We start from the raw sequence: 11,971 nt of genomic DNA, 5'->3' as shown, positions 1-11,971 counted from the left end.
TTAGTAACCTAAACTGCATGCCAGCGAGCTCCAGGAATCCTCCTGTCTCCACCCCACCAGCATTTGGGTCACCACCCCAGGAATTTTAACATGTGTTCTTGGTTGAAACTCAGATCAAATCCTTACACTTCCAAGGCACACACGTTACTGAGTAATCATATATATATATATGCATATATATATATGTATATATACATATATACATATGTATATATATATACATATGGGGGCGCTGGAGAAGATTGCTTAGTGGTTAAGGTGTTGCTTGCAAAGCCAAAGGACCCCCATTCAATTCCCCAGGACCGTCAGCCAGTTGCACAAAGAGGCGCATGCATCTGGAGTTTGTCTGCAGTGGCTGGAGACCCTGGCGGGCCCATTCGCTCGCTCTCTCTACTTCTTTTGCTGTCTCTCTCAAATAAATAAATAAAATATATTTCAAAATTTTATTTGCAAACAGAGAGAGAAAAAGCGAGAGATTTGTTTTTACTGAGCTTTTTTTTTTTTTTTTTGCATGTATGTCTGTACGTACATATGTGGGCACATGCATAAGGAGGCCAGAGATAGACAGTGGCCATCTTCCTATATTGCTCTCTCTCCGCCTTATTTTTTTTTCTTTTTTGCTTGTGTGTCTGTAATATAGGAGTGTGTGTGTCTATGTTGTGTGTGGTATATACACACCTAACCCTAACTCTTCTCCCTGTTCTTATTTGAGCGGGAGTCTCTTACTGATACTAGAGCTTATTGTTGGTTTTTCCAGCCCCATGAAATTCCCTGGTCTCTGCTCCTCTTTGCAAGACTGCTCTTTACCTAGGTTCTTTTTTATTTTATTTTATTTTATTTTATTTTTTATTGACTTATTTGAGAGCAGCAGACAGAGAGAGAAAGACGCAGATAGATAGAGAATGTGCGGGCCAGTGCCTCCAGCCACTGCAAAGGAGCTCCAGATGCATGCACCCCCTTGTGCATCTGGTTTACATGGGTCCTGGGGAATCGAGCCTCGAACTGGGGTCCTTTGGCTTCATAGGCAAGTGCTTAATCGCTAAGCCATCTCTCCAGCCCTAGATTCTTATTTTTTGAGACTGTCTCTCAGTGAATCTGGACCTCAACAATCTAGCTAACCAATAAGTGTCAAGGCACAGCTTTTACATGGGTGCTGGGGATTCAAACATAGGTCCTCATGCTTTCACAGAAATTGCTTTTTCCACTGAGCCAACTGCCCAGACCCATCTCCCTCTCCCTCCCTCATTCCCTTTACTACTACTGCTGCTGCTTCTCCTCCTCCTCCTCCTCCTCCTCCTCCTTCTTTTTGTTTTTAACAGTCTCACACTGTAGCCCAGCTATCCTAGAACTCAGATTGGTTTTGAACCTGCTGCTACCCTGCCTCCAGGTTGTGTGCCAGATTTTTAGGCATTGTTTGGTCCTTTGTCTTGTTTCATGTTTTCTGCAACATGAAAGGATTCATAGAACTTACAAATATGGTTTAAAGGGGGGTGCTTTTATGCCTATTTCTTCCTTTTTTTTTGGTTTTTCAAGGCAGAAAAAAAAAAAAAATTTAGAGCAGGGCCTGGTGGCACACACCTTTAATCCCAGTACTCCATGAGGCAGAGGTAGGAGGACAGCCATGAGTTCAAGGCCCCTCTGAGACTACATAGTGAATTCCAGGTCAGCCTGGGCTAGAGTGAGACCCTACCTCGAAAAATTAAAAAATAAAATAAAATAAATAATGCATCCTCTTATATAACACACAACAAATCATCAAATTAAGAAAAAAAATCACTAAACTTTCATGCATAGTCCATCTTCATGTTTTGTTGTGTAGTTTTTATTTTAAAACATCCTAGGGCTGGAGAGATGTCTTAGTGGTTAAGGCACTTGCCTGCAAAGCCAAAGGACCTAGATTTGATTCCCCAGGACCCACGTTAGCCAGATGCACAAGATGGTGCACGCATCTGGAGTTCGTTTACAATGGCTGGAGGCCCTGGTGCGCCCATTCTCTCTCTCTCTCTCTCTCTCTCTCTCTCTCTCTCTCCATCTGTCTGACTGTCTCTCTCAAACAAAATATTTTAAAAACATCCTAGACGGTTATAAGCATCACAGTACTGAGCCATTCTTTCATCATTTATGTGCGTGTGTGTGTGTGTGTGTGTGTGTGTGTCCCACAAAAGAGCGAGTTGGCAAAGGTGTGTTGGTTTATTTTGTACTCCAAGTCAATTCAGGCAGCGAACTTTGTCCATTCTTGCAGGCTTTCACGCAGGCTCGCTGTATTGGAGCCAAAGGTGTTCCCAGGAGGTTACTCTCCCAGGCCACAGGACCCCACCCCCCTGGGTGAAAGAATGTGGAAGGAATTCATTGCTAAACCAATCACTGCCTGGCATTTTCTTGGCTCCTGTGAATGTTCCGGGAGCAGCCGCATGACCTAAATCCATCCTGCTGGAAAGCCCATGCTTTTTTGTTTACTGGTTGGAAATCGTAGCCCAGGCTTCGGAGCAGAGATATGAGTCCCAGAAATTGGAAGGAATTTGTAGAAAAATCTGGAGAGCTCTACCCACTCTGTCAAAGTTGCAGTTGTATCTCTGAAAGTTGCACTTAGTGGATTCAATGCATTTTATTTGCCTTGTTAAATTCAATTTTTGTTGTTGTTGTTGTTCTTATAAACAGTGAGTGCTGTGTTCCCCAAAGTGTTCTAATTGTTATACGTATATTAATACATTTAATTGTCACTGTGAGGTGGCTCTGTGTCCCAGATTTAGATGGAGTCATGAGTGCTTAAGTAAGTTATCCCAGGCTAACAGAGACAACAAATGGTGGAGACAGGATTCAGACCCGGGCGGGAAATTCCGTTCTAGTATTCTGTGCTTGTGCCTGAAAACGAGCTGAAGTGTACGTGAAAGGTTTCCGAGAAAGACTCGGTGCCGTCTGGAGCAACTAACTATACTTCCACCACTCAGCCTTGGTAGTATGTTTGTTTGTTTGCTTGTTTGTTTTTTGGTTTTGTTTGAGACAAGGTCTCATGTAGCCCAGGCTGGCCTCAAATTCACTTTGTAGCTGAGGCTGTCCTGCTCCTGTTTAGATAGGAATGCAGGAAGGGCATTTTCTGTCCTAACCCAATCAGTGCATTCTATTTGCCGGACACAAAGGTCCGTTCTGTGGTTGCTATGATTTGAATGTGCTACCCAGAGGTTAGGGGCTAGAAGCTTAGCCCTCAATGTGGCAATGTCCACGGGTGGTTGAATCTTAAAGAGGTAGACCTAATGGCAGGTAATGAAGCCCCAAGAGGCCTGTGCTCAGAAGGGGTAATCTAATTCACATGGGACCCTGGCTAGTTTCTGAGACAGTGATGTATTAGAGCAAACCTGGCCCTGGCTGTCTATTGCTTGTGGTCTTCCCATGTGGCCACCCCCTATCAAATGCGCTTCTGAGCCAGGCGTGGTGGCACATGCCTTTAATCCCAGCACTTGGGAGGCAGAGGTAGGGAGGATAGCCATGAGTTCAAGGCCACGCTGAGATTACATAGTGAATTCCAGGTCAGCCTGGGCTCAAGTGAAACACTACCTTAAAACAACAACAACAACAAAACCCTGCACTTCTGCCATCTTGTGAGGTAGCCAGTCAGACCATCATCAGAGCTCAAAAGCACATGGGTACGAGGGAATCGAACCCAGGCTGTTAGGCTTCGCAAGCAAACACCTAACCCACTGAGCCTGGCCAGGTAGAATCTCACTCTAGCCCAGGCTGACTTGGCACTCAATCTTTAGCACAGGCTGTCCTCATATTTATGGCCATGCTACTATCTCAGCCTCCCCATTTGCTGATATTTTGGGGGTCGAAGAAGTGGTTTTCTAGGTAGGGTCTCACTCTGCTCCAGGCTAACCTGTAATTCACTATGTAGTCTCAGGGTGGCCTTGAACTCACGGCAATCTTCCTGCCTCTGCCTTCCAAGTGCTGGGATTAAAGCATGTGACACAACGCCCAACTAGTTACTGATATTAAACAAACATCTGGGCTGGAGAGGTGGCTTAGTGGTTAAGGCACATGCCTGTGAAACCCAAGGACACAGGTTTAGTTCTTCAGGTCTTCCCACGTAAGCCAGATGCACATGGTGGCGCAGGCATCTAGAGTTTGTTTGCAGTGGCTAGAGGCCCTGGTATGCCTATTCTCACTCGCTTTCTGTCTCTCTCTCTCTCCCTCTCTGTTTCAAATAAATAAACAAAAATAAAATCTTTAAACACATCATCCACCATGCTCAGCTTGGACTCTTTAAATAGAATTATCTCTTTTTTGTTGTTGTTTCTTATTTGGGTTTTGGGGAGTCTTTTGTGATAGGGTCGCATTACCTCAAACTGACCTAGAATTCAGTATGAAGCCAAGGATTACCTTGAACTTCTGACCCTCCTGCTTTTGAGTACTGGAATTATAGCCTTGCACCATGCCTGATTTATGGGAAGCTGGGGATCAAACCTAGGGTTCTGTGCATGTGAGGCAAGCACTATCCCAACTGAGCTATATCCTCAGCCCTTGCCAGCCTAAGACTACATAGTGAATTTCAGGTCAGCCTGGGCTAGAGTGAGAACCTATCTTTAAAAAAATAAATAAATAAATAAATTGAGGCTGGAGAGATGGTTTAGTGGTTAAGCGCTTGCCTGAGAAGCCTAAGGACCCGGTTCAAGGCTCAATTCCTCAGGACCCACGTTAGCCAGATGCACAAGGGGACACACGCGTCTGGAGTTCATTTGCAACGGCTGGAGGCTCTGGTGCGCCCATTCTCTCTCTCTCTCTCTCTCTCTCTCTCTCTCTCTCTCTCTCTCTCTCTCTGTGTGTGTGTGTGTGTGTGTGTGTGTGTCTCTCTGCCTCTTTCTCTGTCTGTCACTCTCAAATAAATAAGTAAAAATAAGCAAAACAAAAGGCTGGTACTACGCATGGTGGCACATGCCTTTAGCCACAGCACTTGGGAGGGAGAAGTAGAAGGACCACCATTTGAGGCCACCCTAAGACTACAGAGTGAATACCAGGTCAGTCTAGGCTAAAATAAGACCCTACCTCGAAAAACCAAAAACAAATTTGTTCGTTTAAGAAAGAGAGAGAGAATGAGAATGAGTGGGCATGCCAGGGCTTCCTGCCACTGCAAACAAGCTTCAGACACATGCACTACTTTGTGTGTTTGGCTTTATGTGGTTACTGGGAATTTGAACCAGGCCTTTTAGGCTTTGCAAACAAGTGCCTTTTATCTGCTTAACCATCTCCCCAGTCCCCACTTTTGTTTTTAGAGATCAAGTCTCACTCTGTCTCCCTGACTGGCCTTGTGGCAGTTCTCTAGCCTCAGCCTCTGAGTGCTGGGATTCCAGCATGAGCCACCATGCCTACTTTCCAAGGTTCGGACTAAAATAATGATCCTGCTATTTGTGACCAAAAGTGTGAATATATTAGTCCATCATCATTAATTGGCTTGGCTTGCCATAACAAAGTACCACAGACTGGTAGTACAGAAACTTATCTTATTATTTTTCAATGTTATGTGTATGTGCACACACACATACATGCCAGGGTCTCTAACTGCTGCTCCAAACTAAGCCAGAGGCAAGTGTCACCTTTTTTTCCTTTTTAAAATTCTAATGTTTTTATTTTAGTTTACTGAGAGAGATGGAAAGAGGAAGCAAGAGAGAGACACAGAGAGAACAAATGGGTGTGCCAAGGCTTTCAGCCACTGTAAACAAACTCCAGATGCATGAACCACTTTGTGCATATGGCTTATGTGGGTCCTGGAGAATTGAACCTGGGTCCTTTGGCTTCACAGGCAAGTGCCTTAGCTGCTACACCATCTCTCCAGCCCATGTCACTTTTGCTTCTGGCTTTACATGGAACACTGAGTCAGCCAACTTTGCAAGCAAGCATCTTTAACCACTGTGTCATCTCCCCAGGAATTAAGGAGGACATAAACGCTCATTCCACAGCATCAATTCAGATTCTGTCTGAAATTTTTTCAAATATTTTTATTTATTTGAGAGAGGAAAGAGGAGGAAGGGAAGAAGGGAGAGAGGAAGGGAGGAAGGTAATGAGAATATGGGTGTGCCAGGGCCTCTTGATGCTGCAAATGAGTTATAGATACATACTTCGCTTTCCATATCTGGCTTTTTTTGTTTTGTTTTACTTTGCTTTGTTTATCGAGATAGGGTCTCCCTCTTGCCCAGGCTGACCTGGAATTCCCTATGTAGTATCAGGGTGGCCTTGAAATCATAGCAATCCTCCTACTTCTGCCTCCACAACAAATGTTTAGGTCAAAGGCAGAGCTGGAGTGAAAGGTGGGGTGACTTCACCCAAATTCTAATACAGGAGGTAGCAGTCCACGGAATGCAATTAGGTAGTGACCTAATTATCACCCACCCACTGGAGAGACATATGTGAGCCACAGGCCTGTTTTTCCTTTGGTTTTCCGAGGTAGGGTCTCGCTCTAGCCCAGGCTGACCTGAAATTCACTACGTAGTCTCAGAGTGGCTGGCCTTGAACTCACGGCAATCCTCTTACCTCTGCCTCCCAAGTACTGGGATTAAAGGCATGAGCCACCACGCCCGGCCTTACAGGTCTGGTTTTATGTGATGCTGAAATTGAACCGCAGGATTCATACGTGCCAGGCAGATAACTCTATAATAAAACTACATCCCCAGCCCTCTGATACACCGTTTTTCTGAAAGGGCAGATCACTTGACGTGAACCTATAGTGATTTCCAAACATGGAAAACAAGCTTGTCTGGGTGAGTGGCGTAATGGACATTGTTTACACTGCTGTGCGGCTCTGCAGTCGCTTGCTCTTAAAGTCTCCTGTGGGAACCAGTGCTAGGGGAAACCTGCCACGTGACTGGGTGAGATTGGCCCTGCCCCTCGTCATCAGAGGATTCTAAGCAAACTAAACCAAGCAGGATAATCCTCCCCAGGTCACCGTGACTGGTTCACCCCGAGCCCATGACTCAGCAGACGTTAATAAGAAGGTGGCTAAGGAATTCTTAGACTAGTAGGAGAGAGAGAGACATTTATGCTACACTTGGAATTCTGATTACTTGGAATGCAAAGCCCAGAGCTGTTGTAAACATGCCCCTGTGAGGAAAGAGCCAGAGAATGGAGCAGCAACTCAACAAACATAACCAAGAGAGAAATTATAATCCTGGGACTGGGGCAGAGGTCATGGCTCAGTGGTTAAACATACTTGCTCACAAAGCCTGATGGCTCCTGGCCTGGGTTTAATTCCCTACACCTATGTAAAGCCAGATGCAAAGTGGCCCAAGCATCTGTGACCCCCCAATGGACTCATGAGTCAGCTAGTCCAATGTTTGTTTGCAATATGAAAGTTTATTTCCAGTGGCAAAAGACCCTGTCTTAAAGCAGGTGGAGCACAGGGACCTCTGGACGTTGTGCTCTGACCTCCACAAAGGCCCACACACAGATACACACAAATAAATTTAAAATGTTCAAAAAAGAAATAATAATCTGAGCGCTCCATGAGGTAGAAGCAACAGAATCAGGACTTCAAGATCGTCCATGTGCCACATAGCAAGTTTGAAGCCAGCATGGTATAAGATCTTGACTCAATAAAAGAAAGGTGGAGGGAGGGCGAATCAAAGTCTAACAGGATATAAATAAATCATATGGAAACCTACTTTTTTGGACAATGGAACACACAGGAGCCATAGATTGTTGCTAGAAAATTCTCAGTGCCAGGGATGGGATACCTTCCAGTGAGTTGTTGGCCAGGAAGATCCCTGATGCCCCCAAAACATTATAGGCCATTGCCAAGACCCTTGGTTTCTCACCAGGAATAGATAGTAAGACCCTACTGCTGAAGACTCCACATACTTGGGCTGCAAGGCCACTGAGAAGTCCTGCTGGAACTGAGCTGATAACCTCCTCCATGTAGACCAGCTGACAGAAAGCTGGAAGAAGCCATTCTACATGTAGTTCAATGGGAGAAAGAGAAATCACAAGTGAAGATACTCAACAGTGGACACTGCAAGCCTTATATCTGGAGCCAGGCCAAATGAGCCAATGGGTGCAATAGTGGCACATCTGTCATGGTGGAAACCAACTGCCCTCTAATTGGACTTGTGGCCCGCTCCATGGGGGGGGAATATGTGGTGGTTTGAATAGAATTGATGGCCCCTCATAGATTCAGTTGTTTGTTTGTAGTTTGCATCAGCAGCCACCTGGCTGGAGGCAGTATCACTGTGTGGATCTTTAGGTGTGGTGGTAGGTTTCAGATTTCAATCTAAAGATACACAAAGTGTGCCTAGCTGGAGCGCCTGAAGTGTGCTGTAGCTTTTGGCTTTTGGCTTGTACTTCTCTCTCTCTGCTTGGTCCTGTGAAGGCAGGCCAGCTTCTTCTGCTATTATGGAACTTCCCCTGGATCTGTAAACTTCATCTGGAAGTTTATCTCAGCGAACCTGAATCTTTCTGCTACAGAATACATCCCTGATAATGAAAACTTAAAACAGGGGTAGTCATGAGCCCTAGGGGTGTAACATCTGCTGATGGTTGACTAAATGTATATAGTGTGCTTATCAAACTGCCCAGTAAGCACTTCTCTTAATGTTCATACCCTTATATTAATGCTACTCTCACTTTGGGCAGAGAATCTTCTCTTTTCAGATGGCAATGACCTTGGGATGATTCAGAAGGCATCCTGGTGCTGGAAAGAAGTGACAGGAGTGCTCAGTACTGTAATATCTCTATCACAGCTTCCAAGGCTCAGGGCCCATTGTGGAAGACGTGGTGGAAAGAATGTAAAAGAGGCAAAGGAAGGGTAGGACTCCTTACAACGTGCTCCCCCCAGACACAAAATGGCCTGGACATCCATGACCGCACAGTGCCTGACACTACCTACACAAGACCATCATAAGAAGAAAAGGCTGGAGAGATGTCTTAGTGGTTAAGCGCTTGCCTGTGAAGCCTAAGGACCCCGGTTCAAGCCTCAATTCCCCAGGACCCACTTTAGCCAGATTTACAAGGGGGCGCACGTGTCTGGAGTTCCTTTGCAGTAGCTGGAAGCCCTGGTGTGCCCATATTCATTCATTCATTCATTCATTCTCTCTCTCTCCCTTTATCTCTCTGTCACTTTCGAATAAATAAAAAATAAAATAAAATAAAAAAAGAAGAGGAAAAAATGATGACATCAAAATAAAAGAGAGCCTGATTGAGATGGGGAGGGGATATGATGGAGAATGGAGTTTCAAAGGGGAAAGTGGTGGGAGGGAGGGTATTACCATGGGATATTTTTTATGATCATGGAAGTTGTTAATAAAAATTCGAAAAAAAAAGACCTTGACTCAAGAAACAAGATACACACACACACACACACACACACAAAAAAAACAAAACAAAACAAAAAAAAAACGGAGAGAGGAAGACAGAGAGAATCAGACCCTGATGTCTCTTTTAAACCTTTTTTGAAAATTATTATTGATAATTCAAATGATTATTGGAAGAGGATATCACTCTGTAGCCAAGCCCACGTTAGCTTCCACCTCTGATAGCACTCCTCCTGCCTCAGCTCTGACTGCTGATATTACAGGTGTGAACCACCACGCTCAGTTTAAATCTACTTATTTGTATTTGTTGGTTTACTAAAATTTTTTAGACAAAGTCTCATGTATTTCAGGCTTTGACCTTCTGACACTCCTCCCTCTACCTTCTCAGTGCTAGAATTGCAGGTGTGTGCCACACCAGGTTCTGTACAATGCCGGGGACTGAAGCCAGGATTTCATACATTCCAGAGAAGCGCTCTATCCACTGACATAGCCCCAGCTCGGCCCTGTAGTCCTTACTCCTTAAATCATTAAACACACACACACACACACACACACACGCATAGGCTGACCTGGAACTTACTTTGTAGTCTCAGGCTGGCCTTAGACTCACAGCGATCCCCTACTTCTGCCTCACAAGTGCTGGATTACAGGTGTGTTGGTACCGCCACACCCAGCAATGCAAAGGTGTTAAGCGAAGCTAGCTGTTTCCGCTGCGTGGAGGTGAAGCCTAAGGGCTGCAAGCCGACTACTGCCTCAGCTTGCCAAGGGTTAGTTTTATCCACTTCTGATAATATCAGTAAATTTAAATTTCACTGATACTGCTTCTGTCACTATCAGCCACAGGATAACTTGGTTTTCAAAGTAAAGCATTTTCCAGATGCCTCCAGGCTCCCAGGCTCCAGGTAGTAGGAATGACGCATTCTACACTCCAGATGGGAAAGGCATACACTAAAATTTGGTTGACTCCACAGGTAGAATTATCATCACTTTTGATTTTGTTTGGCGCATATATATGCCAAACAAAATCGAAAACTACACATACATACATACCTACATACCAGGAACCCCATGCCCATGCAAAAACCCGAAGTTGTGTATTTTTATACTCTACCATGGCAACCTCTTTACACACACTAGCGAAACTCCCTCAGATCCCCCAATTCTTATCCAAGACCCAGCTTTAGGATGGAAAGTAAAGCTGCTCTTCCATTATTTATGAGAGACCCCGCAGTCTTAGCTCCCTAGGGAAGTGCATGTTGCCAAGCTTCGAGGGGCTGGAAAAGTCTGTTCACCCTCGAATCTTCCAATAACCCCCAGCAAAGAGGAGTGACTGGCTGTCGGGTCAAAGCGCGGAAGACCGGAGGGCGAAGCCTAGAGGCCCGGGGAGCTTGCGGGCGCGCGGGGAGGGTCCCATCCTCCGTGGAAGCGCCCGGGGAGGTGAACGAAAACGGGGAAAGAGATCCGCAGGCACTGGCATTTTGCTTCCAGCTCCCCCGCGGAGCCCAGCGACCCCCCAAACTTGAGGACCTTCGGAAGGAGCTAGACACCCCCCGCAGCACACGCGTCCCCGCAGGCACCTCTCCAGGGCCGCAGAGCCGGCGGAACCGCGACTACGGCGCAGGCGCCCTGGAGGCTCGAGCGGCAGCCGGAGCCGGCGGGGGAGGAGTGCGCAAGCGCACGCCGGGCTACTGGGACTGACGCGCCGCCCCATTGGGCGCCGCGGCGCGAGGGGCGGGTCTGCGGCGATTGCATCACGTAAGAAGACCGAGTGAGAAGCCGGCTCCTGTGGTGACCCAGTGGCCTAATGGATAAGGCATCAGCCTCCGGAGCTGGGGATTGTGGGTTCGAGTCCCATCTGGGTCGTACCGCGGTTAATTTTGGTGGGGAAAAAAGTGACGATGGACCTTGTAAAGCTATTTCCTTTCTTTGCAGCGACCCCACGACCAGTTCTGTTACAAATAAAGAGTCTTATCGGAAAGTTTTAAAAATACCAAGGGTTTGCAGATAAAGGTTAGGTTTACCCCAAACGTTGGTCAGCTCTTTTTCAAAGAACTTCAACTAAAAACAACCCCCCCCCCAAAAAAAAAAGCTCGGAGTGGTAGGGCACACCTTTAATCCCAGCACTGCCCAGAAGGCAGAGGTAGGAGGATGGCCGAGAGTTCGAGGCCACCCTGAGACTACATAGTGAATTCCAAGTCAGCCTAGGCTAGAGCAAGACCCTAACTGGAAGAAAAATAAATAAATAAAATACAAATACAAACATAATAAACAAACTAAGGGTTCCATCCTCAGGGTATTATGAATAACAGCACATCCTCGTGTGTGTGATCTACAAATTAGTGAAATAGAGTTCCAGTTTTTAAACTGGGCATGGTGGCTAACACCTTTAATCCCAGCACTCCGGAAGCTGAGGTAGGTGGGTTGCCTGGAGGTCAAGACAGGCAGGACTATAAGGTGAATTCCAGGTCAGGTTGGGCTAGAGTGAGATCCACCTCTAAACAAAACACCACCACCACTACCACTTTTTAAGACCAGCTCGAAGGGCTGCCCTGAAATTTTAAACTACTGTTGCAAACTTGTACAACAGGAGGGTCAGCAAGTTAGTGCCTGTTGAACATTAAAGACAATGTGTCAACCTGGATTCAGTCTGGTTTCAGTTTTGATGTTATGTTTTTAGCCCA

The 11,971-nt window shown here is 45.9% G+C and overlaps 1 non-coding gene across 1 annotated transcript; it reads left to right on the top strand.

Moving 5' to 3' along the window:
• Positions 1–11,080: 11,080 nt before the first annotated feature.
• Trnar-ccg lies at positions 11,081–11,153 on the top strand. Its single transcript has one exon. It is a non-coding gene; the product is annotated as a tRNA-Arg (tRNA).
• The last annotated feature ends 818 nt before the right edge of the window (positions 11,154–11,971 follow it).

The sequence above is a fragment of the Jaculus jaculus genome, chromosome 9, assembly GCF_020740685.1.
Source record: "Jaculus jaculus isolate mJacJac1 chromosome 9, mJacJac1.mat.Y.cur, whole genome shotgun sequence".
Lineage (NCBI taxonomy): Eukaryota > Metazoa > Chordata > Mammalia > Rodentia > Dipodidae > Jaculus > Jaculus jaculus.
Note: the sequence above shows the minus strand (reverse complement) of the source record. Positions and strands in the feature narration are given on the sequence as shown.